A 27,803-nucleotide genomic window follows, 5' to 3' on the forward strand; every position below is an offset into this window, starting at 1 on the left:
CTTGGATTTATTTTCATTTTGGCAAAGTTAAGATTGTGGTTGTTCTTGATATGACTGTTCAATGTGTTTTTACATTTGTTTGAATATAATCTATTTGATTTTCTTATTCACCATCTGGTGAGATTGTGTTTGTTAGGTAACATGAGTTGGAAAGAACTAGGCTATTCACTGAATACAAATCAATGAATTTCTCATTGTTTTGATGACAATTTGCTTCCAGTGCTTTCCCAATGTTCTCCTTATTTCTTCATTTTAACATCCTGAAGAGGCATTTACAGAAGGTAAATCAGGTTTCGTTTTTTTTCAAACAAGTTATGGGGGGAATGTGGAAGGTTTTGCTCCTTCTAGTTCTATTTCTATGTAAGAGAATAGTGTGGCTCAACTGACATCCTTCACAAACCTGTTGCTGAGTTTCGTGTGTATATATTGTACAGTTTAATAACACTGATGAAAGTCTAGCAGAATGGCACTGGGAATGCAATGGTCTTGAAGATCTCATAGTCACTGATGCATATATAAACAAAATTAAGCCACCTGAAAAGAATTTTGGATTCCTACATTCCTACATGTGGGAACAATTGTTCAGTTGATACTATCAGTAGTCTGAGGAGTTTACTCTTTTGGAGTTCTTCTTTTGTTTGTTTTTTTTTGTTTTGTTTTGTTTTTTGTTTGTTTGTCTGTTTAGCAGGGGGATGGGGGTTGGTTTGGGGTTTTATGGTTGGTTTAGTTTGGGTTTGGTTTGGTCTGGTTTGGTTTGTTTCCAGAACATTACTATAGTGTAGGAAATTATTCAGTTCCTCTGAGTGGCCATACTGCTAGAAAGGTAATTTCATCCCTCATGTATAACTAGGTAAATTTTTACAGGTATAGCATTCATTCATATTTACATGCATTTGTATTTATCCAAGCTTGGGAAAGCACCTATACAAAGCAATCACAAGAGCAGAGCAATTGCTTTTCAATATTATGTATATTGTGGTAACATACTTACATATTTAAAATATTTTCAAGCAAACACTCTTCATGAGTTTACTCAAAAGAAAATACATTTTTATTTATTACTTCCACATAACTTAGTTTCAGAAGAAGGCATTTGAAAGTCCACTGACATTTCTTTCAAAATAAGGTAATAGTTTTCTCACAACTGTCGCTGCTTTCAACTTAAGATGAATGTCAGTGAGATTTTGGGAGCGAAATCTCCAGTTGAATTCTAATGGATACAGTTTGAGACTGCTATGTAATTCCCTCATGAGGGTGTACTTTATGCAGAGGCTTTGTCTTCCCTGGCTCTGTCTTCTTGTAGCACAGCCTCTGCTGTTAAAGACCAGTGCCCCCAGGAACGCCGGCAGAGCAAGTTCCACTGTGGCAAGTGTTAAAGTAAAGTTTTGCAAATATCTTGAAAGCTGTTTCTGAAGCTGGGCAAAAGTTGAAGTCATTGCCCATTGTGTCCATGGAGACATAGAAAACCAATTCAAGCCTCTAGTTCAAATACATTAGGCATTAGGGAGAGAAGTGGAGTTTTGTACCCTTTGTCACAGGATGCTCATTTTGTGCTTCTTCAGTTTTAAGAGTTGTTAAATTAGGATATCAAACATTCAGCACATATTATCACACCGTTTTGATTGAAATCATCAAGACAGGTTGCTAACAAGCAGGAGTAAATAACCAGTTAAGAGAGTGTTACAAAACAAAATAGAACACATAAGCTACTCAGGAACTGTAAGTGCAATACCATCGGCCACAAGAAATCAGAACTAAGGGATGATAGGATTGCTGAACAAACATTTTTAATAAGCCTTTATTATAAATTCCATCAGTTACACATTATTAGCCTCACTATGCTGCAGAAACACAGGAGGGATAATTTGAACTGCATTATTTATAATACAACAAACCACAATACCTCCAGGGTGTATATCATCCAAACAATTTTATTTTTCCATCCATTGCTGCATTTCCTGAATGTCAGCACTTTGCTGCCTTACCAGCTGGATTGGTACAAAAGATCTTGCTACTACTGTAAGTCAGCCAGCCTCAGTGTTGTTGACTGGACTGCATGTTATCCCCATTTCAGCTGAAGATCAATCCTTCACAAGCAAAATCTAACAAGGATAGGACACCAGGAGAAAAGAAATACCTCTCCAAAGGTCATAGATTCTCTTGCAGTGCAAAACGTCACATTGCCTTTAAGAAACATAATATCAATGCTGCATGTAATTAATTTATTAATAAATGCAGTAGATGACCAAAGGCATGAGTCTTTTTTTCAGAAGCTACTTCTTCATGAATTTGGCTGTGCTAATTTTGTGTGAAAAACACTCAAAATACTGCTGAAATGAAATTCAAATTCCAAACTCTACAACTAATTCCACCCTACATTTCATGACAGTTCCAGTCATTGCAGCCCTAAAGGGGAATTAATGAAATAATTAGAGTCATACCGAAGAAAGGATTATATTTTCTTCTGGGAACATTCCTAATGCCACAGTCACTAGAAAGTGAGAACCTAAAGACCACATATCACACATATTTTCAGGTTTTGTTTTTCAGGCTACTACTTAAATGACAAACAACACAGCATACTGTCTTATGAATAACAGAGCAAAATAATGATCGTAATGGGAACTCTGTGTTTAAATGGTTCTTTTTCTGTCCTGCTATTATCCTTGTCAGACATTTTCTATTACTTTTAGCCTCATGTGGATGTTGGCCTGTGTTAACGTGTTCATACTCCTTACAGAGAAGCACCTTTTTGTCTTCTATTTACAGAGAAAGAAATCTTTCCTGAAATGGAACAAATACAAAATTAAAAAAAAAAAAAACTAACTAACTAACAGCTAGGAAAAATTGTTTTAAAGAAAATATTTTAGCTAATTGAATAAGTAAAAAAGTGCAAAAAAGAAGTTAAATATTTTGCAAAACTGAACAAATTTAGCATGCTTATTTTAAAGAATCCTTTTTGATCAGCTTTGTGGGATGGATATGAACTAATACTAAATTTTAAATATAAAGCTTAACACAGAAATTTTTGGAATGTCCTTCAATCACTTAATTCTAAAATTGTGTCTGTGGATACAAATAGGTATCTGTTTCATATATAACTCATGTAACTTCAACTGGTTCATCCTTTTCCTTTTATTTAGTTCACTCACAAAAGGTTGTATACACATACAGTCAATATGTCAAATTAGGAATTATATTTAGGACTTGTTTGTAACATTTGTGCCTATTAGTTGTTATTATTTCTTCTAATTATAGGGCTCTTTTCTAGGACAGCTTGACAAAAGTAACTGCTACAGTTATAACTGGTGATCCTACTGAGATCTAAATTTCTCAGGAAGTAAAAGTTACTTATTGACAAAACATGCAATGGGAATTTTAGAAATATTTGAATCTTTTTCAGACTAAAGTCCTTGTACAGCAGACTGATGAAAAAAGAAAAAAGACTGCTAACATAGTGAAAATTTGTAAAGGTTTTCCTTTAGTCATAGATAAGAAGCATATATGCAGGATTGAGCCAAGCTGTAAAGAGTACAGCCAGAGCCCTCTCTGAGTCATTTAATTGCCTCTGTGCCAAAGTTCCAATGAAGAACTGTCTCTCTCCTTTTTAATAATTAATTTTCTATGCCACATATAGTATAAAGAACTTCCCATGTGTGTATAAAATTTACCATCTAGATTGTGCAATCCTACAGAATTTTTCTATTACCATAAGTGCAGGTAAGTCTTGAGTTCTGGAATGATTTAAGATAGTTGACAAGAAAAAGAGAATAAAGACACTGGAGAGTCCAAAACTGAATATTATCACTATTGAAATAATTAGCAGTAAAACTGTCCTGGTTTCAGCTAGGGTAGAATTCGTTTCTTCTCAGTACCTGTTACAGTGCTATGTTTTGGATTCAGAATGAGAATGGTGTTTATCAACACTGAAGTTCTAATTTTTTGATAAAATGTGTTTATCATAAGTCAAGGACTTTTTCTCCTTGTCTTGTGGTCTGTCAGGGAAGAGGTTTGCAAAAGATACTGGGAGGGAACATAACTAGGACAGGTTGCCTAAACTGACCAAAGGGATATTCTAAATGGACAGTATTTATAATAAAACATTTCATGGACTAGACTCTGACTTTTCATGAATCTCTTAAACAATTTATCAAAGTCAGGACACAGAATGCAGAAATGCACTGAATAAGCTATTTAATCTTATTACAGTACTTATTTAAGCTGGTTAGAAATGAAGTGCCAGTTCAGACATCCTTTTAATATCTTTACTTGTCCTCTGCTGTTCAACTACAGTACATTGTATTAGCTAGTTTATAGCTTCATTTGGTGATACATTGACGAGGAACTTTATTATTCAGGAGCTAGAAGAAGGAATTTCCATAAGGAATGTAAAATTTTGTCTTTTTGGTGAACAGTATAAGGAGTGCAAAATTTTAGCAATAACTGTCTAATTGATGAAAATACTCACCACTAGAATTCAGCATTTAATTCCATATGTATCCCAGTCTTTTTATATGAGGGTTTCTTTAGCTTAGAAATTTCTTTATCATTATCTGTTCCATTGTGAAAGTATTCTCTTTGATCTTAAAAAAAAAGCTCAAAGAAACCTTAAAGCATATGATAAGTAATATTCATGAACAAATTCTCATAAATTCCACAATTCTATTTTTTTCTAAAAAATTTAGGCTGCTGTGCTTCATGGCAGCTATTGAAGAAGCTGGACCAAAAAAACCCCACCTGATACTGAGCAAAACATTACAAAGAAAATAGTTTGAACACCAACATAGAAAAAGCTGCACATTTCTGACAGGTGTCTGCTGTTCATGCCCAGTAATGGTTCGTGGAGACTCAATATAGCAACCCCCAAACTCTTGCTTACCCAGAAACAGCTGTATTTTCTGAAAATATAGCAAGCTGGTATTCAGAACAACTAATATTTCATGCAGCACTAAATATAAATGTTTTTTGACTCAGGTGTATCTAACATCCCCTGGGGCCAATAGGTTAAATATTAATCTGCTTGAAATAAATGTAATCTGTATATAGTCTGTCTGCTGCTCATTCAACAGGTAAGAGCAAGCCATCGGGTACTACTGAATAGTGACAATGTGATTAGCATCAAGGTCAAATTTTCTTAGAGGGCAAACTTAAACAGGAGCTGAAATATCATTCTGCAGTCAGTGTTGCTTAAAACCGTGTAAATTTAAAAAATTGTCATCTCAAACCATGTGAGAATTTTATTTTTAGTCAGACTAAGGCAGAAATGTGATACAAAAATGACTTTAGAACATTGCTCATCTAATTCTCCTGCCTTAAAGTCAACTCTGCTTATGACATTTCTATTGTCTTTGGCTTAATACTGAGCATCCAGTGACAGAAATTCCATAGTTGCAATGTGTGTTTTTTAGCATGTTTCAATAATGTTTCTACCTCCTAAATAATGTATCCATGTCTATCATCCCAATTTTATTGCAAGTGCCAACTGTCCCTAGGCATTTCATCATCGCTACAATTTTCACCATCTGTAAACCCTCTGAAAAAAAACAGTGTTTATGAAACTATACACTTAAATTAATATTTAAATCAAAGAATCTTTAACTGGACTGTTAGCTTTCATTAAATACCTTTTTCTTGCTTTCACTTCCACAAACACTCTAAATCTTAATAAGCCTTATTTGGCCTTGAGATTTAAAACTACAGTAAAATCTTGAAAATGCAGTTTGAGTATATGTCAGTAGAATATATTGGACTGTTCCTGTCTTCTGCAAAAGAAATGGATTTGAGAACTCTGGAGTCCAAATAAAGATTCCTTAGAAACACATTTTCTAAATTATATAAGTTTGAGTTTTACTTGAACTTATATGGTCAAAGGTACAGTTACACATGGACCAGATTTTGCAGCAGCAAAAGCATCTAAACATTTGTTGGAAAGGGAAAGTGTTAGCTGTCTAATCTGTTCAAATATCCCAAGAAGCAAATATTTAAACTTTTGCTAATGTGCTCTTTGTCATATACATTCTTCATAGGGATATTACTTTCAAAGCCAGTCACGTCACCCAAAACCATAGTTCAAAGTTTTGAGACCTTTCAAAGATCAGTGTTGGCAGTTCAATGATTTTTGTCTAAAGAATTTTGATATAATATGCAAAGAAGTGAAGAATCAGATACTAGCACTGATTTGTTGACGTGAATGTTGAAAACTAATTCTGAGAGAGAAAATTAAAAAAACCAAAAAACCAAAAAAACAACCCAACAACAAGAATATCAAACTTTGGGATCACATATGAGGACATTACAATTTTATTTAAACTTTCCAACACAATTCACATTGATATACAGGACAAGAAGAGGAATAAGCCCAGTATCAGCCTGCCAGAGTTCAAGAGGCATTTGAACAATGCTCTCAAGCACATGATGTGACTCTTGGAGTCACCTGTGCAGGGCCAGGAGCTGGACTTCGACAATCCTTGTGGTTCCCTTCCAAACCCAGGATATTCTATGATTCCATGATACAAATCAATATTCAAATATTGTCAGTGGAATTTTTAAAATTATTGGACATACATAATATATACAATTTTTTAGCTACCAACAGTGAATACAAATAAATTAAACTGAGAAAGACTTTTTGAAGTATCTAGAATAATGTGTTGATTTACTGGACCAAATAGTTGTCACATTCTTTTGCTGCTTAAATAACTTTTTCTTCCCTTGTAAAGGGGTTTTCTTTCCCTCTTGAAATAATTTTCATCAGAAATAAACATCCCTACGTGTCAGTGAGACAGAACTTTTTTTATCATTCACACATTCAAAAAACTTCTGATATAATACTTTTTAATAATACTTTAAGTATTTTATAATACTTTAAATAAATTTTATAATACTTTAAACACTTTTTAATAATACTTTTGATATAATGTTATGCTTGCTTTAAATTTGGAAAATGACTATATTAAGGCAAAAAATATTTAGTAGTTTTACTTGGTATCCAGCCGGGCTTACTTTGATAAAGTAATAAGGTAAGGTGAGTTCTGCAGGATCAGGTTTCAACAGTACCAATATTAAATATGAAGTTTTACTATTGTTTGCAAGAGAAGTGTAAATCAGGTAATATATGATAAGGAGGCAAAACACATGAAATCCTCATTCTTACAAAACTGGCAAAATTTTCGATTTCATAATGAAGCCCTTTTACAGTCAGTACATTTTTCTTTGCAGTTGTCAAGTGAGATGGACATTCTGTGTTTTAAGAACATACCTATCTGCTTTCTCGTCTAAAAATTGCAAAACATATTCCAACAGATCACCTTGGTAACCACATAAAAGTTATCAAAGTTATCAATATTGCGAATAAACACAGAATCTCTGAGTCACGTGATGTTAGCATTTCTTTTGAAAAACATTGTCCTTTTGAACTTGAAGAGGAATATTTTTAAGAATGATGAATATTAAAGTAACAGATAAATGAACAAAGCATCTTGTATACTGAAGATAATAATCTGAAGAAAAATTCAGAAGGTAAAGATAAGAAATCCAAAGATTTCTCTACTCTTTCATTGCTTCATTGATTACTGAATGAAGAAACTGAAAGAATTTTAATGTTCTACTTATGTTCTATTCAGTGTATTCAATCCAGAGAGATGACAACTAGGAAAAGGAGTAAAAATAAATGTATTTTATTGACTTGTTGTGTAGGCAAACATTTCAACCTGAGAAACAAAGACTGCATATTCTTAAACATGTACAGCATGTCATGGAGATTCTGCACTTCAGCATTGGTGTACAGCTGACACAAAACTGGAGCTGCAATTTGTGTGCTATAGACCAGTGATCCTAGATCTAAAACTGAATTCTGCATGCTATTTATTCGTACACTCTGAACAAAAGTAGATAGAATACAGTTCCATAGTGCTTTGAAAATAAACATATTAACCTCAGTTTAGCTAAAAGTTATCTAAGGTCATGCTTTCTAGTACTTCTTTGTACGTTTGTGATAGAATGACAGACCTTTGTCTGTATGAATTAACACATCATTGTAAAATATATGCAGTTCTGACAGTATAACACAACACTAGTGTGTGTAAATATAATGTATAAACCATAGTGAGTCATCTCTTTGTATGATTCATTTTAGAACAGTATTTTCTAGTGCTTTCTATATGCAAATATGTCCACAAAGGAAATAGATTTTATCTGAAAATAAAAGGATCGTGTAAATACTAATGTACTTTATCTGAAATCATAAAAATTCGAAATATAGCACAATAATTTTTAACTATGCTTAAAAGGTTTACTGATAAGAGTTTGATGTAAGTGACTTCAGAGCATAGTGAGCCAATTGTTTCATCTTATTTCACATAAAATGTAGGTCATGGAACATCATCCTTACATCAGCCTCACACTCTCTGTTTGAGCAACACCACATGCATATAAAAAAAAAATCCTCATTTCAGTTTTTGAGTGTTATATCCTAGTGTGTATTTTTCTCTAGTACATCACACTAATTAAAATCAGGAATTTATTTCTAGGATGGATTTGTGACACTTACTTAAAATCATGTTTCTATGATAAAAGAAAATACTTCAAGAAAATCTCTTCCACTAAGAAACTTCATATTTATCCTGACATTAACATTTAAGCTTCAAATGGATTTGTCAAAAGATTAAAAATGAGAATTTAGGTACAGGTACAGATGCTGGTTGACAGCACACTTTCTATGAAAGGTGGGGTCATTCAAAAAGTCTACCATTATTCAATTGAGTTTGTTTTCTTGGGTTCCTGAAATACCTGTGGAGTGATGGGCTCTACTGGGGATTTGATGATTTTGGAGTATCTGTACAGTCAATATAAGAAGAAAAATTATTATCTGCATCTCCTTATTGGCTGAGTTGTGAAGTCTAATCATCTTTGTAGTGCTGAAATATAAATCCCAGTTATGACATTTCCTACTCTGGATACTAACCCTATCTCAGTCTCACTGAGGTCCTCTGGATACTCAGTATCTGGATACTCCTGATACTCACATGATTTTTCTCCATACATATATATAATTCACAGAATCATAGAATAACCATTCTATGTTCAAAGAGACCTTAAAGATTACCTCAAATATTTCATTATGGACAAATTAATTATTAGCTAAAAACTCTACTTCTTATAAACACCTAGCAAAGAATCACTCAGTTTTTGAGGCATAGAGTGCACTTTCTATATGTTAAGTCATTAAACACACAGGCTTTAATAATTCTAGTTTCCATATAATGGAAATAATCGAACTAGATGGGAGGTCTGGAATTAATTTCACCTCACTTTAGATTTCTATTAGTCTTCTGCATGCAAATTAGTATATAAAGTCCCAATTTATAGTCAACACAGAGAGATTAATACTTTTGGAAGCAATTTAATTGCATACCTTAGGGCAGGATGAATTACATTCCATAAATTCATATTCCTCTTAATATATTTTAAAGGAAACCTACTCCTTGATTTTGAATTCTACTCTAGGTCTTTTTAAGTTCATACCTAGGTGCCATCTTAACATATAACTCTTGTAATAAGAAAATCACGCTTTGTCTATCTGCAGTCCTCATCATCACACGTTCTGAAATGTTGACAATATCAGTGTGCTATATTTTTAATTTCTTGAGGCATGGTGGGACTGTAACACAGATATACAGATAAGGAGTTATGTACCATAAATAACTTGCTAAGTAATGAAAAGAAGAGTCTATACAAGGATATACAATATTTATTGAGGGCAAATTCACAAAGTCTGTACAATATTTATTGAGGGCAATGTTTTGAAGACCAATCAAAGTCTTATCCTTACAAGTGAAGCTACAGCTCTACAAGCTCTCTTACATAATAGACTTTTCTTGCAACTCTAGAGATATAGAAACAACTGCAAAGATTTTTTTGTACCCTTGACAGAGTTCTTGTAATTTACACATGTACACTTTATTGAACAGATAAGGTATAATTAGCATCTAAACCCCCCTTACAGGCAGGCAGCTTATTTACACTCACTCATAATTACCTTTTATCATATTGCTACCTGAAATACTCAGTTACAATAGTCTGCTGCAACAATAAGGAAATATCAGCTGAAACAAATTAAATGAAAAAGCCATACCCTTGTTTAAAATATCCAAACCACGAAAATAATTTAAGATTAATTCCACCATTTTTAAATTAAGCTAACATCACAGAAATATTCCCAGAAGATCTGTCTATTAGGATCTTGCCACAGAACTTGGCATATTTTTATACTGGGCCAGCTGAAAATGTTTTACTTTCATCTCTAGCATTTTATTCCTAATTTTCAAACTTTCTATAGGAGAGAAGGATGCCAAGTTAACATTATACTTATGGTTTATTAATGAGGTTTAACATACTGCAAATTCAGGGAGGGAAGAAATTACTGAATGGAAAAGATTGAAATGAAACAGCTGCATGTTAAAAATACCTTCTTTTTTGATATTTAATTTTTTATTATTGTGACCATATGCCTATGGTAAGGTCATATGGAGTTCAATTTTGTAAATTTACATTACTGTTTTAAACTACTCAATAATAATTTGCCTTTGGAAAAGCAAATGAATACTTTGATCTTGAGCTAGGTTAAACTGATTATTTTAAAGTAGGGTTAAATGGAAGCATAATGTAAATACCAGGAAAGCTCTAAATAAAAAAAAGTAAAATATGGTAGTTTTGAATAGATTTGGTAGGTTTGATAGGCTTGGAGCTGATTTCCCTTCATGATTAGTTATAGATTTAGTCCCAAAAATCATAATTTTATATTAATCCTGTTATTACATTTGGTACATAAAATAATAAGCAGGAGTGTTATTATTTTCTATGAAAATGTTAATTTTCATAAAAGGGAATGCATGAGCTGAGCTTCAAAAACCTCACCCAATATTTTTGTGACTGACTTCTGAGATAAAAATTAGAGCAATTTTTAATCCAACAGTTGAGTTTCTATTGGGGCATGAAGTAAGGATACAAAATTTAAGAAAATATGGAAAACATCTGTTCTTCCTATGCAGAGTAACTAAACTACAGAAAGCAACCTGATTCTTGTCTTGAAGGTTAGCAATATACAAAATATTATATATATTTCTAATATAGAGAATTCCACAGTGTATATTGATAGATAATGTTAGGAGTTTGGTGCACTGTTTCCCAAAAATATCTTGGAATAGCAAGCTGAATAAATATGTAGATTTAATAAAAAGGCCAAAAATTGGTTTACTGAGAAAGAATTTCAATGTATCTATCTGCAGGCAATCAGGCCACAGCTGTAGAATCTGAAGCAATCATGAAAGTGAATGTTCTTTTAAAGTAGGCTGGACTGAATCGCCCAGAAACATACCAGGTGCCAGACACTAGAGCACCTGCCATATTTACCAAGGCATCAGAATTGTAGGGCACTGAGTCCCAAGCAGCTTTTTGAGGAGAAATCATATTTGGAATGAAAGGCTGTGTAGCTGAGATGAAGCAGATTTTCATTAATTTGAGAAAACTGATGCAAAAAAAAAAGATGATATATTAGGAAAAAATTTAAAATACCTCTTCTAACTTAGGAAACTACTCACTATTTAAAAACAATTCTACAATCTTTGTTTATGCACCAAAGTTATACCAACATAGCAACACCAATTATTTGTCCCCATCCTAGTTATGCTGTATGTAATGTTCTTACATTAAGATAGAATACCAAGATTCATAGAATCTTAAAATTGCCTGTTTTGGAAGGGTCCACTAGATTTCTCCCACTAGATCAGTTTGCTCAGGATCCCAGCCAGCCTAGCCTTGGACACTTCCAGGGATGGGGTATGGCACTTCTCTGGGTAACCTCCTCCATTGTCTCACCGTGCTCATAGTAGAGAATTTCTTCCTAACATCTAACCTACATCTCTCCTCTTACAGTTTAAAACCATTACCCCTTGATTTTTATCCATCCGTGTAAACACCTCTCTACCTCCTTTTTTATAAGCCACTTTTAGAAGCCTTTTACAAGGCTGCTATAAGGTCTTCCCAGAGCCTTGTCATCTCCAGAATGAACAACTACAACTCCCTAAGTCTTAATACACCTACGTGACAGTCACCAAAATATGAGGAATTTATGCATATAATTGATTCCCATAATGTAACTGTAGATTTTCAAAGTGCCATGGAACTTGTATATCTATTCCATCATAGGGATCTGCTTTGAGAAACTGGCAATCTGTGTGTTTTCCTTCAAATTCTTAATCTTAAAAATGGACATGAATACCTAAACTTATTCCTGCTTGATTGCTCAGTCTATAAATGTGGTGATAAGTCTCCTAAGGTTACAACTGTCCCTGGTGACTTGATCTAAATGTCTTAGCTGTCAAACCCTCATGATCTCAAAAACTCCTGACAGAAGAAGTGTATTCTGAAGATATTCCTGTATGCTTTATTTCTGCTTTATTAGCATAGGCAAAATGCTTAGAAAAAAATACTTTTTTCTTTTAATAACTTAGTTCTGTTCTTTGCAATAACTCAAGACTTCTCACTTGGCAGGATGACTTCATCTACTTGATAAACTTTCTGTTATGGCAAGGTGTCTTGTGATGATTTAGAAGACTTTATAGGGAGGGTGGTCTCAGTTCTACTTCCTATGTCTTTCTGCTCCTTTATGAAGGTTATCTAGGACAGGATCAGTTTGTCAGAATCACATATCTATAGTTTCAGGTTCCTGAGACTTCCAAAGATTAAAGGAAACCTCCAAGTTTTCTTTGAAATTTCTTGTCTTTTCGCTAAGCAAGACCTACCACGTCAGTTATTTTCCTAGTTCATATCCTTAGTTGCAACATCTAAAAAATTCAATGTCTCAAAAATTGTGGCTGCAGAAATTATTCAGCAACATCACCAAGCTTTCCTTGTTAAGATATTGTGTTTATAATTTAAAGGTTGGCTACTTTTGTAATTCTCGTGCCAAGAGCATGAAAGTCTAAACTACTGTGAAAGACTTAGCCTTTTATGGTGAACACTTAACATCCACACCTGCCCTTTAAAGAGGAAAATCTGCTAGTCATTAACTGTCTTGGACGTGAATATACTTTGTTGTACTAGTGATTAAACTTGTAATTTTTTTTAAAACTACTAAAATATCAAGTACTCTACTGGAAATCATGTTAGATATTGCAGAAAATCAAAAGTAGTTTTTCAATACCTATGATTTGCATTTCATCTTACAATCTTTATTTGGGTAGGTTGTATAACATACAGTCATTTTTTTGCAACTCTTAATTTAAGTGTGAGCACTAAAGTACTACATAAAGGAAAGCAGAAGTTAACTCCAAGGCTGTGCAAATTTGCTGTACACAAATTTTGCTAAAAAACGTTGCTTTATTGCCACTCTACTGTATTCCTAAATTGAAGTGTAAAAAATTAGGGGTTTTAAATGTTGAATCTCTGCTATTCATTAACAGTAAGATGTGCATTTATAAGTGATGTCCTAATATATACATATTTGACTTCAGTAATTACAGATCCGCTTCTCCATCTGTGTGAAACATATTTGGTACATATCACTGTCAGAATCTATAAAAACATCACCAGTTTGTGGTGACAACAAATGGCACAGAAAGTGACCATCAAAGTTTGCACATTTAGAAATACCTGCTCCCTGCTAATAGCTAAATTCAGAAGTTGATGTTTACTTGCTAACTGAGATATGGCAACAATACTGTTTAATTCGTTATTACTTCTAGGACTAGTAATGTGTCTCACAGTTTGCTCCAGTGTGATATTGAAAAAAAAAAAATGGAAGGACATAGGTAAGGATGATGTCCCACGAATCTCAGGGAATAATACAGGGTGTGACTGACCACAACAGTATCAAACTCACCACAGAGGAGACCAGAATGTGGCAAAATTTTAAAAAGCTATCAACAGTTGAATAGATCAATGTAAATGTTTTTCCCTGTATCCACTCGTTGAATTTCTACCCTGAGGTAGTCAGACCAGTATGAAGGGAGTAAGGGTTTCAACCATAAATTCTAAAACGTCTCAATTAGAAAATTGTATAAACTTAGAAATTATTGTTTCTTCTATATTTTTTAACACTGCCAAGTGTCCCTTTGCATTTCTAGTCTAAGCAAAACTATTTAGTTTGGGAGTTCAGTGAAGTTGTCAGTACTTTCTGGACCCATTGGGAGCCAGACCTGTTATTTCATGCAACAAGACTTTTAACTCTGTCTACACTACTGTCCAATTTATTAAAGTAGCAGAAGTTCTCAAAATGACCTAAGAAGGAATATGACTTCCTGGGTTTCTAGGATGGCGGCCTCCTCTCCACACTGCTCCATTCCACCTGGCAGGGTTTTGAAGGACTGGGACACAGCCTTGACTGGATCTCAGCCTGGGCCAACTGCCATGGTGATTCCTTGATCATTTATTATACTCTTCTACATTCAGGACCACCAGAGCTGATAGGATGTGTCCTGTTCACCTGTGCCAACTCCTCTCCAGAGGGAACATGGAAGGAAGAGTACAGATATGCTGGGAGAGGACTGCTGGGCACTCGGAGAATCTATCCCAATCCCAAGGTCAATCAATACCTCTATCTCTACGTATCTTACTACCATCTGAAACAAATTATCAAATTATCTTATTCAATAGATGGTATTTACATTTAATTTTTTCCTGTCATTAACCTTATCTGAGCTACCTTTTTCTGCTCTAACTCCCCTGCCCAAATGCTACTTGCTTTTATGCATCTGTTAGCTCTTCCTGCCTGAACTTGTTGTACCACAGGTAGTAAATGCAAAACATCTACAAGGGCATAGTGCTGAGTCTTGCACTGCTGGTTCTGCTCCTTAAACTTGTCTTTTTTTCAGATTTCAAATACTCAAACTCCTTGTGATGGGCTGTAAATTTTCCCCCAATTTCTTTCTTGACTGTCTCTAACAGACTATTCAGATTATTTGTAACTTTGCACAAAGCTGTGCTTCAGCAGCCTTAAGCATCTTCTGTAGATTTAGAGTTATCCTGGGGGAATACAAGCAATTTTCCTGCCTTTTATTCAGAAAGGCTTACAGCTTCCTTGGCAGATGAGCTGTTCCCCTGAACTATCCTAAACAGGAGAAAATTACTCTCTCTCTCTCAATTATCGTCATCTTCCTAATAAATACATATTCCTTAAATTTTAATTTTCCTACTCCTACTTGTGGCCAGACATTTAAGCTTGCATTTTAAATCCAAGCCAACAAACCCCAGACTGTATTTTCCATTTTAGTTAATATGGTATAACTAGAACTTTGATATCTCACATCTTCCTCCTTTCCAGAATGCTGAAGTTTAGGCAAACCCACAGAAAAAAAAAAAAATAAGAAAGTTGAGCTGCAGAGTACAAGGAGCAATCATTAACAGTATTTCATTGCATGCAAATTCTATGCTTCTAAGAAGTTTTCTAATATAGTACAAGCAATAACTGTAAAAAATGTTTGTTCCTGCACTCAAAACTTCTAAGTGTTTATTGCCATAAGTTGTAGTTACTGGCAGCAAGACAGCTGATAAGGGTCCTGAGGATAGGCTGAGTTTAAGTATTATTACCTTAAAGATTGACATTCACTGTCAATCTAGCATGAGATAAAGCTAATGATATGTATTTAAGTTTTAAGGAAAGATTTTACCCAGAGGAGCTATATACAGAAATTTCTGCATTGCTATTCTATATATTTCAGTTACATTCTATTAGACATAGATGTGCTAGTGGTACAGTCTGAGTAAGCTACTCATTTTTATTATTATTATTTTTAAATTATATTTAGCTAGTTCTGTTTCAAAACTCTTTGAAGCTGAATTTTATCAAGTAGATGATATTTTCACTATAGTGTAGCATGATGACCCTTTTCTTAAACAAATATTTTATCACAATTCCAAGTATTTTCTTGCAAAGAACAGATTGAAATATCAAATACAATATTAAATTATGTTGATGAAAAATCTTGGAAGATTGTATCTCTTCCTTCTTGCAGCAGAAATTAATATTTCAGATAAAATGTCAGATCTTTATGCTCTGAAAGTATTTATTGCCTGGCATGATGATATAAAATTAATTTAGTCAAATTCCTCTGTTTTCCCAAACAAAGTAGTATTGCCTGAGATGACAGGTTGCAGTTTAGTGAGTTGTGCGTAACTTTGTGCCAAGCCTATCCTTTTTCACTCTTTATCCATCTGAACACTCTGGCTGCAGCTTTCCCCTGTCCTGCCTCCATCAGAGCCATCATCTTCTCCAGAGCCTGTGTGCTCAGCAGTGTGTGTGTGCCTACGGCACGGAAATGCCAAGGATCCACAGCGAGAGCTCACCTGGAGCGTGAAGCTGCTGAAGCAGGCGATCCTGGAAACCTTGGATACCTCTCTGCAGACCGAGTAATCATACAGAAGGTGAAAAGTCTTTAAAGAGTCTGATGATCATTCCACTACTGAATTATCTACTCATATTTCAAACCATCCAAAAGATACTCCGAAGTCTTGTTTTTTATAATTTAGATTAATTTCAACTAAAAATAGTGCAGCACAAATTAGCATTTTGTTATTGTTTATATCAATCTTCCTTTTTTTTTCTTTTAATTATTACAGTACCAAATCCACATTTAAATTTATGGAGTTTTAAAAAATTATTAAGTTTTATGGACTTACAATCAATTAATTTCCTTTCATATTCCATATTAGGCTTTTTTCCCCACATAAACATTAGGAAAATATGAAGCCAATAAATTAAAAGTTTATTAAAATAGACAATCAATCAATCAGATTTTTAAGGAATTTTCACTTAAAAAAATAAAATTATGGAATTAATTTAGAAAATAATTATAAGCTGTAATTAATCCGACTGCATGCATTATTAAATAGTAAATAAAAGAAATTAAAAATAGACAGCTGAGAAAACCTTTGCTAGTTTTCTCCTGTATGAAGAAAAAATTTGGTAATATAATTCTAAATTTAGAGTATTCTGATTTTAATTCTTCTGGTTTGTAGAACAATAGAAAAGATTTATGCTAATTTAAAATCTATAATTAATTTTAGATGTAAATATACTTTCTTCCATATTTTCCCAGTGAGAAAAAAAAATACCTACAGCTGAATCTGTAAAACCCATTCATTTTTAATCATTTGGAAAAATGCTCTGTCCTTATGGTTCTACAATGAATTCCATAAATATATCAAACAATTCCTTTCCATACAATCCACCTGTGACACCATATCACTTTATGTGGTCCAGCTTTCTTCTCCCTGTGGTCTGTTAATATCTCACCCATACATATATATAAAGATAAGAATGTTGAATTGACTGATAAAGCTTTTATAATCAGTTCGTTTCTACTGACAGTATCCAGCTCACAACTACTGTATGCTGCTGAAGCACAGTCGCAAGAGCAGTTCATTATTTCTGCTATGGCTCCAGTTCTTTCAAGAGGAGGAAAAAAACTGCTTTAATCAAAAGCTGAGCATCTTAGGATTTACTTGGAGACCTGATTCTTTGAAAAATCTCTGATTCTTTGACAGGGGTCAGAGTGACATTTCAGTAATGGTTTTCCTTTCTTCCACTTGGCAGAGCAGCTAGTCTGTCTTGTAATCAGGCTACAAATAGGGCAGGGGGAATCAAAGAAGCTACCTATGTTTAGATGGCAAAATGGCTTACCTGAAAGCTGAGGTGTTTTATGAATGGCTTCTGTAAATATCCATAAAAGAGTGGCAACTACGGGCTTAAATTCGGGATCACTTTGTTTCAAAGATTTGGAACTCGAGTACAAATTTACTCTCAGACCCTTGGAATTAACCTTGCAATATCCATCCTTCAGATATTTCTTTTGTTTGTGCAATTTTCCACCTAAAGTGTGCTGCACTGCACAATTACACATTGGGCATAAAACTACAATTATTAAGGAACTGATTTGCACTTTTACTGAGCTAACTAGCTTTAAGTCAAATAGACATACTTTTGAAAGTGTTACCTAATTCAAATGGCATTCCTTCGACTATTATTATAGTTATTGTTATTATTATTATTAATATTTTTTATTATTATTATAATTATTGTTACTGTTATTATTACTGCTTTACTTTGCAATTCCAAGAGGCTGTTGATTGCGTGGTCACTCTTTGCCTCCTTTCTCTTTTAGGAGACGTGAAATTCCGACATAAAAGAATTCGCCCCGCAAAAACCTCTTCCATTTTACTTCATGTATTGTTCAACATATAACACTGGGAGATTTTAGCCTATAGTGAGAATTCATTTTTACCTAATACACATAATTGGGTCAAGACAATAGATTACAGATTAAACAGCAGGGTACTTTACTATGACTGGAAGAATTTTATGTATCTGAAATCCTAATAGTAAATGCTCTTTGTTTTAAAACACTAGTTATTTATTGACAATTTTAGCTTGAAGTGGCCCACAATAAATTAGCAGCTTTTAAGTTCTTACTAATTACAAATATTTCTTTGTATTATTTTCATTTTTGATCACATATTGAATGGTTACTGAGCCCTGAGTTTTATTTAGTGCAGTATAGCTAAAATTTATTTGACAGTATTATGGTCCTTTCTGTTATACCTCTAATACAGTCAGATTTAAATATCAGATCACTTTATAGATCTGCACCATTTTCCTTTGTCTCTCTCTTTTTCTTCTTCCATTTTAAAGGCATAGGATTCTCCTATTAATTGAAATTTTTCATTTATTCCAGTTCATACATCAATAAATCAAGAGAGCTACTTCTCAATGCTGTCTCTGTATGAAAAAGAGTGGTTATTTGATGTTCTCCCTGACTCTAACACATATATATATATAATACATAGAGTGGGTACTAGTTAAATAACTGAGGTGGTTTCTTGGTCTGTTTTTAAGTTTTTCCTTAGCCATCAGAATTCTGTTTAGATTCTTTGATAGCTTGCTAATACATCAATATAATATTTGCATGCATTCTATCATCTTTCCTTTTGCAAATTAATTTGAAAACACAAGAAACAAACTATTTAGAGAATCTGGCTTTCTGAATATAGCTATTTTCTCTCTCTCTTTCATTTTGTCTGAGCATTTGTTTGTGAAACACTATGGCTAATACAGATATACTTACATCCATTAACTAACCCAAGTACTTTGAGAACCTGTCAGAATTTTTGTTTTGTTTTGCTTTGTATTTTGTTTGGGTTTTGTTTGTTTGTTTGTGTGGGGGTTTTTTGTTCTCAATTAGACTTTTAGATGGCAGAAAGGAAAAAAAAATGTCATGATTGTTGGTAAATAAAAAGCTCTGCATGAGTGGTTTTTAATAGCTTATCATCAACATATAATCGAACTGAGTAATTGCTGCGTAAGAGAGTGACTCTGAACCAGCAGCTGCCCCTAGGCAGTACTTTGCTGAGGAATGTCACTGCGACAAAAAGTGCTGGACATATAATGCATCATCAGCATTTGTGCTACAGGCATGTCATATAGGTGGATAGGAATCACCGGGGTGTGGTAAACGTGAGTGTGCCAATGACATCTGAGTGGTGTCAGATGGATAGGGGGCAAGTAGAAAGCCAAAAAAGGCAAAAGACAAAGAAGCCAAAAAAATTGAGAAAAACAGCTTTTACAACGAAATGGAAATTACCTTCAATGCTGCAGTGCACCACTGACTTTGACAGCTGAAGCAGCAGCAGAGAGAACCTGACAAAGATATTGGTTATAGCAATTCCTTTGCAAGAAGCTAAATCTGTTTGATTCTCCACTGGCTATATTAGTCAGTGTTCTTTCAAAAAAATTAGACTGAACAGAAGAACATTTTCTTAAAGTATTAAGAAATGTCTTGAAAGCCTAGATTTATGTGTGTGAATGTGTGTCAACATGTATCTATATTTGTGAACTAATGAAGCATGAGAGTTAAAATAATTGTGTACATTTTTGCTAGTTGGACTTGATTTCAGTCAGGACAGAGTTAAATTTTTGCTGTAGCTGTGAGAGGGGGGGCCTGGAGCCATATGGGCATGTCCAGGTTGTTATTCTGGGGGACAAAAGTAAGGGACTCTTGCATCTAGGCAGACGGGCATGGCTTGGGCTTGAGAAAAACGTGGTGGGAGGGGGAAACACATCAGCCATTGTACGTTGTTTCCAGAGTAAGTATTCTGCTTGTCAATGGCCCTCTCCTTTTGTATAATTTTGTAATCAGAACTGTTGCCCTTACTGCTCGGTTTTCTTATCTCATTGCTGTTTCCAGTAAATGGCGCTTAGCTCAACTCCTGATCTCTGCATTTTGTCTCTCACAGGATGGGGAGGGGAGCAGTTTGTGGTTTTCTTTTTAGTGGGAGTACAAAGTACGGGAATACCACTCCTAAACCATGATACGACCAATGGGTGTGTTATTCAAAATATGAAAAAGTTTTGTAACTAATATATATGTTTGCTTTATTTAAATTCCCCTTACAAGATACTGTATATCAAAACTATAAGCTTATATATTAGGACTAATTTAGATTTATTAACAGACCTGCTTGTTCTTCTTCGAATTACTTTTGCTCCTAAACCTTAATTTCTGAAAATGTTCCTTTACTATTTCTTTGAGGTATCAAAGCTGAGTAGACCTTATATGGTTATTACTGCAAATACTAAAAAGAGAACTTTTCCCACTGGGAAATAACATTAAATATAATTCACATTTAGATTCAATTAATTCAATTTACATTTAGATTCATTAATTAAGTGAAATGCCATATATAAAGTCATAGATTCTGTTATTAGCAGAACCCTGCATAATTCTAAGTCTTTGGATCTTGTGTTTAGAATATGTTGCTACTTACCTCCATTGCTTTCATATTTCATTTTGAAATAAAAATCATACTTTACATTACTAAATGTAAAAACATTGGGAATTTCCTAATAGTACTATGATGAAAAAAACCCACATTCACAGGCTAGATTCTACTCTCATTATTAAGATTTTCTTTAAATGAAGGCATTTGTCTTTATAATGTGGCTCTAGGCCACATTTTCTACATCAGTCAGGGTATACTGATGTTTAGTGCCAGCTGCTTGCAACAGGGTGTGTTTAACAGAACTGGCAGTGACAGCCCTTAGTGTCTAAACTGATGTTCCCGAATCGCTGTGAGCCCCTCAGCATTATGACAAGCAACCGAAGTTGAGAGTTTGTTTCATTGCTTTTATGGAAGGAAAAGCTGAATGCAGGTGTTCACTCACAACCTGGGCATTTCTGACAGCAAACGTGAGCTAGGTCACAGTTAATGTGGGGAGTGGAGCATTTCACTGAGTGTGCCAAGCTAACCCAGCATGTGAGAGATTTGGGTCCAGCATGCTTGCCTGTCTTTACCCCTGTCTGAAACTAATCACTCATAAGCGGAACAGACTCTGTGCCCTGGAATTAATAAGTGACACAAACCTGTGCTGAGGAACAGTTTTAGCAGGGAGTTGTACGTCTACCTACATGAGGTTTTACACATCTGTCAGCTAACACACAGGTTCTTATGTGAGCTCCAGCAGCTGGGGCATCAGGCAGATGGCCAATTCTCTCTGAAGGCTTGTGCCTCTGCTAACCAATGAATGGGTTGCACTCATCCAGGCATTTAATATTTTTTACATCTACAGTAGTTAAAACATGGGCTATTTGCCTATTAAAAACATGGGCTATTTCTACAGCTTCTGATTGCAAAGAGTTAGTTTCCATTTTAATGGGGTTTAGACTATAAGTGTCAGAGGGTAGAGGTGGAAGGAAATAGCTTTTACTAGCAGATGAGAAGGACTGCAGTGTTTTGGACGTGTAGCCTGGCTGTCAGTGAGGTGATCAGCTGACACACACTGTGCTGCTGTGGTAGAACACTACTGCCAGATAAAAGCTCTGAGAGCCTTTTCCTTTCACTGAGAGGCTTTCCCATTTTACAGAATGCTGCCCTCTCACTGAGAATGTATGTTGAGTTTAACATCAGCTAACACACTTCAGTTGAATGCAATTACTGTAACCAGAGGCAACACAGTCAAAGTAGCATAGTCTGTACTCCTTGTTTAAATATCTATTAATTATTATATTGATCTTGCAGCAACATCCAACATTTTTATTTTTGAGATTAGGTCAGTCTGGGTTAGTAATGTCAGCTAAATCATATTCAGAAATAAAGACAAAAGGAAAATAAAATACATGCAGAGAGAAATCCAGGAACTCAGCTTTAATGTTTGGGCTCTAGGAATTTTTTTTTTCCAAGCTGGGTATACCTTTCTATTGGGAGAAGGAAGCTTAAATTTGGGTTAACTTTCGGCCTGAAACATCATGACAAAAAGCCCTTACTGAAGCAGTCCACTTTAGATTTTCTGTCTCTCACAACCACAGGATACAGTCTTCCAAAAACTAGATTTCTTATTCCTTTGTGAGATATTGGAGCTCTGTAATCCCAAGGGTTGTCTGAACTCTGAATTTGCTGAAGGAGAAATCTTGCTTCTCTCAAATGAGCCCCTGAAGCTCTTATTATATCTTCCCTCCCATCCTGCTCAACATTGTCTGTGGTAACAATCCCAGTCTGCTAATATCCAGGAAGGGGAGTAAAAATTAGAAGGAGAATACTTTCTTTTTCTAAGTCTGACTTGTGTTCATGCCATACAATACAACTCATGAACTTCTTTCTACCTGCATACAACTGAAAGAGAGCAGTACATGAAAGCTGTTAGAAAAATTTGTACAGACAGAGTTTTGTGTAGATGACATGTAATAAATTGAATGGAATGGATGTGAAGGAAGATGTAATTAGAGGATTAAGTGGCAGAAAATAGATGAAGTAATGGTTTATGCACAAATGTCCAAAGACATTTTTAGACGATAACCTGGATGAGAGAAAGGAAAATGAGAAGAAATAGGAGGATAACAACTTCAAACAGACGTTTTTTTAAGTCTTGGGATTTTAAATATAACATAAGGAGGGGATTCCTTCTTTGGGATTGTAAATGTGTGAAAATCAATATAAGGGTACAAGAAAAATAGATTTTTTGGAGAGTGAAAAGTAAGCTAATCATCTACAAAAGGATTTTATGGAATTATTGGAGTTAAGTGGAGAAACAAGAAATAGAGGAACATGCTGAGGTCATACATTCATGGATAAAGAGGACAGAAGCTAAGTGAACATTTGGAAAAAAGTGCAGTGGAAATGTATGGAGGAAGGCTGGAGTGATGTAAATAAAATCTAGGTAATGAAAAGTGGAGAAGTCAGAAAAATAAAATAATGGTTTTTAAAGAAAAAAAGGAACAAGAGAAATAGATCATCCAACTCCATGTTTTGTTAGTTTGGTAGATTGCAAGGTAATAAGTGACCACCAGTGCTTCTGATTTAGGATGATCTATTAGAGTTATTTCATTCAGTTTCTTTTACTTGGAACCAGTATTCAGATATTCAGTTCAACCAACCATTGTGTCCCAGAATGGCAGAACCACAAAGGTGGAAACACCATGAATGTTGAAAGAGGTTTCACTGTCATAGAATTGCTTCTGTGGGAAAAACCCAAGATGATGCTGATAGGTCACTTATGATCCAATGTACAAATATATATTCCACTTACTTAGACATTCAGACAAATGTCTTCTCTATCTAATGATGAACCATTAAAAACCTATTCATATGGATCACAGTTAGTCAATGTATATAAAGGGAATAACTTTCTTCTACAACAGATAAGGAAAAATTTCTTTCTATATCGGGAAAATTATATTTCATTCCTATTTCAGTGAAAAAAAAAAGCTCAGACGTGCTGTATTGCTACAGGTGAAATAGCCTTCCCCCAGCACTAACCTAAGTGATGATTGAAGTGTGTTAATGGACATGTTATTTTGTTAAATAAAATGTTTTGCTTGCACTTTTAATTTTGTTAAAACTGAAAAGTAAATTAGTTTGCAAAAAGAAAATACATTTTATATTGACATGTTATATTGACACAGTAGTTGAGGCAATCAATTCTCTAAAGAAGAGAAAAAAGAAGAAAGTAAGGATTTACATAGAAAACTGCTATGATCTTTTACTCATTACTTGAAGAAACTTTTTATATTTTGAGAGTCATAGGGATTTTCTGTTCTTATTTGACATTGTGAAACTTGACGTTAACCAGGAGCAGAAAACAAAATTTATATAAGCAATTGGACTCTTTGAGATGTTTATGAGCCAGATAAACCAGAAAAAAATAAACCCAAATATTCCATTTCATTTTTAAGTTAATACACATCCCATTTAGATGTCCAAATGTTCAAATCTAAAGCACATTAATTGCTTACTGCATTTTTATTACACTATTCATGAGATCTTCAGCTCAGCTCCTAAAACCTCTACTTCATTAATTGATTCTTGCTCAGTTTTGGAGGAAAAAAAATTACAAGATAGAGTCATCTCTTTGGTGTAAATGTTGAGACCTGCAGTTGTACATATAGAGGTCTTGCTTTTCTCTGTAGAATATAGAACGCTTGGGTTTTTGTGTTACTGTTTTGAAGTGGAGTTTTTTGAGCATCTATTCTTTCTATGTACTTTTCTTAGTATGTGAATTGATTCTATCCTGAATACTTGTGCATGAGAAAAAAGGTACTAGATAAAACAGAGCAGAAGGGAAAAAGATAGCACAGATCCCTTTCAGTCTGAGACAGACACATGAGCCTTAAAATTTAACACATACTCTATTCATCTTTCTCCAGTCAGGATCTTACCATAAGACAGATAAGTATTGAAAGCTAACTGAACAACAGGTTGGAGTACAAAGTTATCTTGTTTGTTTTAGCCTTAGCTAAGCTTGGCTTCTTTGCTAGTACTGAGGAGTAACAAAGCAACAACACAGAGGAAGAGCTTGATTTAATGATGTTGGAATGATGAATGAGCAATTCATCTAAAGCTTCCTTTTGGTTGGGAGAACAGTCTCAGACCTGTGTGTGAACTACTCTCTGGGCAGCTGGATAATAGGTCAAGGCAATGTCATTCCCTTCCTGAGTTAGAAACAGTACTTTCTGTACTTAAGAGAGATGCGTTCTTTCCAATGGAAGCAAGAAATGCCATACACATGAGTCAGCCTTGAGTGTCCAGGTGGTGTCATTACTCATTTTTGGACACTGTGCTACAGCATATTCATGCAGTTTTTCAAACACTTCACAGTTGTGTAAAAGGGAAACATCTTTTCACATTTTTCCTTTTGAATTTTTAAATTGCAGGCATTAAAACTAGTTATTGAGCCAGACACTTTTTTATCAGTTTTAATTTCCCCTGATTTTTTTTCAGATGATCCTATGGTGTGAGAAAGTATTAGATTAAAACAAAGTAAACAGCAAAAGTTACAGAAGCTTTACTCTCACTAAAAGGAAATAAAAAAAGTAAAAGATATTTCTGTCTCTTCAGTGTCAAAGTCCACTTTTCAGCAAGCTTCCATGTTAACATCTAGGACACAAGATTTCTGAAATGAAATATAACTTGAATAATTCAGCTAACATAGAGGCCTCCATAATTTTATTTCTTAAAAAGAAATCATAAACAGAAAAAAGATCCTGATAATTTTTATTTTGGAAATAAGCTCTTTCTGATAATCTTCAGTGCAGTTAAAGTCCTAGGAATCTGAACATACCTTAATTAATTTTCTCCAATATGCAAAGTAATATAAATACTCTATTCTTTTTTAGCTTAATAAATGTGAATTGACCAGGGCTGTAAGCCAGGTGCACACCCCACTGTTCTATAACTCCCCTCTCCTCAGAACGGTGGACTAGAGAAAATAAGATAGAAAAAGGAAAAAAACCAAAACTTTTAGGTCAAGATAAAAGCAGTTTATTAAAGCAAAAGCAGATGCTTGTGCATGGAAGCATAGGGAAAGCAAAATACGTCTCATCATCAGGCCATGTCCAGCCCCTTCCTGGGAAGCAGGGTGTCAGTATGCATTGTAGTTGCTCTGAAAGACAAATACCGGCCACAATAAATAATGCCCTGCCCTCTCCTTCCTTTCCCTTCATTTTCATATATGAACTGAAGTCATGTGCTTTGGAGCATCCCTTTGGTCCATTTGGGTCAGGTGAGCTGGCTATGCCTTCTCCCAAGGTCTTGCTCACACACAGCCTGTTGGTTAAGGAAGGAATGTTGGAGTGACAGCCTTGATGCTATGTGAGCATCGTTTACCAGAAACCAAAACCCTGGTGTGTCATAACACATCTCTAGCTACCAATGCACTGTGAGGGCTGTGGGGAAAATTAATTCCCTCTCAGCCAGACCCAATACAATAGCAAACAGAGTATTGAATCAGTATCATTATCTCCTTATCAACATCTTGCATAACTGCAAAGGGGAAAATTTATTCATGGTTACTGTCTGGAGTTCAATCTCAGTTAAAATTTTGAAATTTCTATGGATTAGTCCTGGATGGGCTATTAGATTTACTTCTTGTTAGATATTCTTGTAAATTCTTTCTGAATTATTTATGTAACCCATTACAACAGTTTTCCAGTTGTTGCTGTGATAAGTAAATATTGTCTTATTGTTGCTATATAGTGGGTTTCTGTATATCACATGCATTTACTGTAGTAAGCCTAAAGAAGGAAAAAAGCCTCTGAATTTTCTCATAGTGATAATTCTCACTGTTTTGTTGACTATCCCTAACACTGTTGCTTCCAATTCCTTTTAACTCTGTGAAAAAAATAATGGTGAATTGTGTAATTACTTTGCTTATATTACCAAAAAACCCTGAAGAGGCCTCATTCTGGTAAAGTGTCATTACCCTCCAATACATATGCTTTAACTCCAGCTCTCAGCTATCTATTATACTTTATCCACTTTGAAAAAGTATTTCCCAGTCTCTGAACAAAGAGTTTAAGCAATTTTTCATGTTGTAAAACTTTCACAAAAGCTTCATAATCATATAGCTACATAAAATTTGCTGATTTACTTTGATCTAAATAATTATTTATTTTACTAAAGAAGCATTGGAAGACCTAACAGATTTATTGGATTTATTGCAGAAAACTCAAAAACAAAGAAAAGAACATTTACAGATTCAGATAAGACTCTCTAAGCCTACAAAATAGTCAGTGTGCTTAAATATTCAGAAAAAAAATTAAATGGAAAAATCCAGATGATGATTATATCTGGCACTAAAAAGCATGCAAAGCCATGCATCCTTAAAAGTACTAAAAACAAATAATAAAACCAGATTTCTGTATTGGCATGGATTCAGGGTAGAGATGAGTGAGTTTATTAGGGATGAATTCTCATAGTGGATGCAGTGAAGAAATAAGAAAACTGGAATTAAATTTTTAGTGGCACTTTCTGCTCTTACTATTTAAATGTTTTCTACTGTCTAATGTTTACTGACATGTATATTTTCCTATCCTCTTTGGGCAAGAGCTTTCTTGTACTCTTGCCCCACACAGTAGCTAAAAGAAGCTCTTTGACTTGGAAATACTCAGATCCTGTTGCAATACAAACTATTACTAATTATAAACTTGACCTCTTAAGTCAAAAAGAGTTTGCAATTATCCATATTGCCCCCTCCTGATGCATGTGAAAACTCAACACCCAGAGAGCTTTGTTTCTAAATTAGCAGCCCTTTCACATGCTGAAGATTTTGAATGATCAAAAGTAATGATTATTAGTGTCCTCATTTTCGTTAGAAGCATTTCAAGCAGTGCTGAGTTACTTTTTGCTGTGATGTGCATTATTATACTTGTGAGGAACAGCAGCATAAAAAATGACTACATCCACATTTGTAAAGGTAGTTGTGGTTATGAGGAAGACAGTGGAGAGCATCAGGCTGAATGCTAATTCTATTTTTGCAAATA

The 27,803-nt window shown here is 34.4% G+C and overlaps 1 long non-coding RNA gene across 1 annotated transcript in view; it reads left to right on the forward strand.

The window, feature by feature from the left end:
• LOC148223341 (uncharacterized) overlaps positions 1-18,769 on the forward strand; it is a 103,296-nt gene extending 84,527 nt beyond the window's left edge. Inside the window, exons 13-15 of the long non-coding RNA XR_015804540.1 lie at positions 14,449-14,579; positions 16,229-16,419; positions 18,159-18,769. This is a non-coding gene — a long non-coding RNA (uncharacterized LOC148223341). The remainder of the gene's footprint in view (positions 1-14,448; positions 14,580-16,228; positions 16,420-18,158) is intronic.
• Positions 18,770-27,803: the final 9,034 nt, after the last annotated feature.

Source organism: Sturnus vulgaris, chromosome 6 (genome assembly GCF_052056855.1).
Source record: "Sturnus vulgaris isolate bStuVul1 chromosome 6, bStuVul1.hap1, whole genome shotgun sequence".
In the NCBI taxonomy this organism is placed as follows: domain Eukaryota; kingdom Metazoa; phylum Chordata; class Aves; order Passeriformes; family Sturnidae; genus Sturnus; species Sturnus vulgaris.